Genomic DNA, 4621 nt, shown 5'->3' on the forward strand with positions numbered 1-4621 from the left:
CGTCTCTCCACTGAGGATGGCTTGCAGCTGTTTGTAAGAGTGGCAGGGCTGCGGATCAGCACTGGATTGGTTGTTGGCCTCCCCTGGCCTTCTGGTACGCCGGCTGCAGCTCCTTGACTTTCACACAGCACTGCTGCTGGTCCGTGTTGTAGACCTTCTCGTGCATCTCCCACGCAATCTGCTCATAGACATCATGTTTCCATGGCTGGGTCGGATCTGTGCCTGCAGAGCCTCTTCTCTCCACAGACTCAGGAGATCCACCCCCTCCTGTGTACTCCAGGCAGGAGCGTGTCTGCAGCGTGTAGTCAGCATCATCAGCTGGGCAGTTGCAATCAACAGTGGAGAGCTACTAGGTGTTCTCACCAAGCCGGGCAACCAGGAAACAGAATTTCAAAAATTTGCAGGGCTTTAAAGGGTAGGGGCAGTTTCCTGTCCACCTGACCCCTGGGCAACAGGAGTTCATAATGGTGACCAGAGATGCACTGTGGGACAGCTCCTGGAGGCCAGTAACCATGTCTACATGATCACTGTGTCAACCTAACTACATAGACCATGACTCTATGCTGCTCAGGGAGGTGATGTTAGGATACTTATGCCAGCGGGAGCAAAATTTAAGTGTAGACACATCCACAGCTAGGTGGATGTAAGCTGCCTTGCGTCAACCTAACTATGTAGTGTAGACCAGGCCTCAGCTGTGTGAGCCTCCAGCATGGGATGCAGGGAAACTTTGATCATTTTGATTCTTGGCCTGAGACATCAGGTTGTTTAAACAGCCCTGCTCTACATCCTCCCAATTAGTGACTTAGTTAAATAGTGAAGGAATGGCAAAAGCAAGGCTTGAAACTGCTGTTGAATACACGCATGCGATCTAGTCTATATAGGTTCTTCTACCATGTCCATCACTAAAGTATCTGAACACCTGTCTCAGGCAGGATTGTTCGTGAAGCCGTACGGTACATATGCATTAAAGTGTATAGGTCTTTACATAGAATGGCAGGGAATAAAGGGTGGAGTGGATTTCATAAACATGATGCAGGACTGGGTTATAGAAACTTTCACCTTTAGGTTGTCACAAGTATATGGAGGCTCAGACAGAATAGTAATGACTGTCGGGTGCCCTTTGTGATGTGAGTTAGTGCTCTCAGCCCAGTTCTTAGTAGACAGGGTTTACACTACAAAAATCAGCACCTCAGAGTCAGCAGAGAGCCAAGCATGGAATGGGAAAGAATTTGAATTCTCTTCTCCCTTCACCAAGTCATGGTGGCGTAGAGATGGGTGAACCATTAACAGAAGACCGTTTAGCAGAAGGATGTTACCCTTCTTTCTGTTCCTAGATTTTCCGGGCATGTATTCATAGCCAGCAGTTTGCCTGTATAGCTGCCTTGGCTTCTCTAGTGAGTCTAGCAAGAATTAGGCTTCCAGCACTACAGAGAGTGATAATTCATTAAGGTTTGTTAAGTATCAGAGGGGGAGCCGTGTTAGTCTGGATCTGTAAAAGCAGCAAAGAGTCCTGTGGCACTTTATAGACTAACAGACATATTGGAGCATAAGCTTTCGTGGGTAAATACCCACTTCGTCAGATGCATGTTTGTTAGGGGCTTTTCTCCAACCTTCAAAATGGTATTAAAATAACTGAAAGAAAAGGAGTACTTGTGGCACCTTAGAGACTAACTAATTTATTTGAGCATAAGCTTTCGTGAGCTACAGCTCACTTCATCGGATGCATACTGTGGAAAGTGTAGAAGATCTTTTTATATACACACAAAGCATGAAAAAATACCTCCTCCCACCCCACTCTCCTGCTGGTAATAGCTTATCTAAAGTGATCACTCTCCTTACAATGTGTATGATAATCAAGGTGGGCCATTTCCAGCACAAATCCAGGTTTTCTCACCCCCCCCCACACACACACACACAAACCCACTCTCCTGCTGGTAATAGCTTATCTAAAGTGACCACTCTCCTTACAATGTGTATGATAATCAAGGTGGGCCATTTCCAGCACAAATCCAGGGTTTAACAAGAACGTCTGGGGGTGGGGGGTAGGAAAAAACAAGGGGAAATAGGTTACCTTGCATAAGGAGAGTGGTCACTTTAGATAAGCTATTACCAGCAGGAGAGTGGGTTTGTGTGGGGGGGGAGGGTTGAGAAAACCTGGATTTGTGCTGGAAATGGCCCAACTTGATTATCATACACATTGTAAGGAGAGTGATCACTTTAGATAAGCTATTACCAACAGGACAGTGGGGTGGGGGAGGTATTTTTTCATGCTTTGTGTGTATAAAAAGATCTTCTACACTTTCCACAGTATGCATCCGATGAAGTGAGCTGTAGCTCTCGAAAGCTTATGCTCAAATAAATTGGTTAGTCTCTAAGGTGCCACAACTCCTCCTTTTCTTTTTGCAAATACAGACTAACACGGCTGTTACTCTGAAACCTGTCATTAAAATAACTGTTCATGATTCCACCAGAAGGTGGTAGTGTTCAATTTGCAAAGCATACACAGTTCCAGCTGGATGGCAATTATAACAGGCTGTAATATCTCAAACAGAATAGAGCAGGCTTTGAACTCACATAGTCTGAAAAGCAACAAGGAAATGTTCCTATCACCCATAACCATCTTGCCTGTCTTGAGTACAGTGAGACTCCAAAGGGCCACATTTTCAGAGGGGCTCAGCACAGCCTCTGAACTTTCAGGTGCTATTTCGCATGGGCATGTCCATTGCACAAAATAGGACTTGCCACTCTTTCCTTGCGCAGAACTGCACCTGTGCACACCAAGTGAGTCGCTAGCTTTCTGGGATGCCATAGGCCTGGGGGTCATGAAGGTTCAGGTTGGGTTGTGTGTGAAATGAACTGATGGAATCAGGCTTATAGACAAGAATCCAAATCTCGATAAACACCATTGCCATGGGCTCTGTTGGGCCTGCTGGTCAGAACCCTCAGTAAAGAGCCTGTGGATTGAATGGGCCGTGGAGTCTGAGCTCCCTTTTGCCTCAAGTGGTGATCCCTCCATGGCAGCAATGAAGCACATTTGCATGGGCGTTGTTGTGGAAGCTCACAATGCCATGGCTTGTGCGTAGCCACCCTGTGGCTAGCTGGGGGAATTAAGTGTCCACAAGCTGCCAAGCCAGCACTCTTCATCACAACTAAATTCACTTAAAAGAAATGAAAGCAACAACAGAAGAGAAAAAACGGTGGAACCTTCCTTGACAGCATAGCACCGGTGAGACCTACTGCGGAAATTCATAGAAATGGGCTCTCTGGGGAAACGCCTTCTGGCCATATCCCAGTTACCCCAAGGGATTCTATGGGGTATTCCATATTATAGAATCCCTGGGAGAAAGAAAACACCTTTTAGAGACCTAGTCCATTTCCCTGCTGGTGCAGAGTTGTTCCCTGCAGTACATTTTCCAGGGATGGGTCCAAGCTGCAAAATTTTGTTTCAGATCAGATATTGGACACCCCAGATTTGGGGTGGTTGAACTGGGGTTTATGGTTCATCTCAAATATATGGGCCAGTTGCAAAATGTTGTCCTGGATTCCAGTTCACATTGTGAAACCCACCCACCAGCCAAACTTAAGGGTGTTCAAGTCTGGGGCCTCTCTCTGGAATGTACTGCTGTCTTGGCAATACAAATGCTAGGGAATCACATATGGCAGAGAGAGATCATCCTGCCCGCATATCCTAGTGAAACAGCAGGTCCAGTTTTACACCCAAATGATAATGATAGAGGGTATGTAAGAAAATGAGCCAGGAGCAATTGGGCACATCACAATGCATGAGAAAGCAAGAGCCTAAAGCTCTGCCATGAAAATTTAAACATGCCAAGTCGGCTCCATGCGCAGGCTTGCTGGATGTGGAACAGAGGATTACGGGCCCAGTGCCTAAAGCTGGAACTTGGCATCTGCACAGCATCCTCTTGCCTTCAGCCTGGCAGGTGCTGAGTCAGGGAAAGCTCTGGTCCTAGCAGTTTGAAGCGTTCTCCCCTGAGCCCTTGAAAGCTTTTCCTGCAGCAGAGCTCAATGCCCCTGTCCCCAGGAGACTCCGTTTTGCTTGAGGGCATTCGTCTGGCCAGTGCCATGGGTAGCACTCTCACTGTGATGGACAGTGCCTACCTGAGACAGCTCCATTGCTGATAAGCATGGGATGAGGACTGCGTGCTCATGTGCAGCAATGGCCCTGATGTTAGCAAAAGATCACATCCTTCCCCTGTCAAGGCAGGGCTCCGTACACATCACGAGGAGAGCCTTTCTTAGTACCACACAGGCATGGTGCTAAACCCTGTATACAGTTATTCCTGCACTGGTAGCGATGATCTTGGCGCCTGGCTAGCTCAGTTGGCAGAGCATGGGACTCTTAATCCCAGAGTCGTGGGTTCGTGCCCCACGTTGGGCGTGAGCTTTTCTTTGCAGGGAGGGATAGCTCAGTGGTTTGAGCATTGGCCTGCTAAACCCAGGGTTGTGAGTTCAATCCTTGAGGGGGCCATTTAGGGATCTGGGGCAAAAACTGGGGATTGGTCCTGCTTTGAGCAGAGGGTGGGACTAGATGACCTCCTGAGGTCCCTTCCAATCCTGATATTCTATGATCTTTGAGAACTCCTGGACAATGGGTGAGGTC

At 47.5% G+C, this 4621-nt stretch overlaps 1 non-coding gene across 1 annotated transcript; it reads left to right on the plus strand.

The window, feature by feature from the left end:
* Nucleotides 1-4326: 4326 nt before the first annotated feature.
* Nucleotides 4327-4399, plus strand: TRNAK-CUU (transfer RNA lysine (anticodon CUU)). Its single transcript has one exon. It is a non-coding gene; the product is annotated as a tRNA-Lys (tRNA).
* Nucleotides 4400-4621: the final 222 nt, after the last annotated feature.

Source organism: Caretta caretta, chromosome 9 (genome assembly GCF_965140235.1).
Source record: "Caretta caretta isolate rCarCar2 chromosome 9, rCarCar1.hap1, whole genome shotgun sequence".
In the NCBI taxonomy this organism is placed as follows: domain Eukaryota; kingdom Metazoa; phylum Chordata; order Testudines; family Cheloniidae; genus Caretta; species Caretta caretta.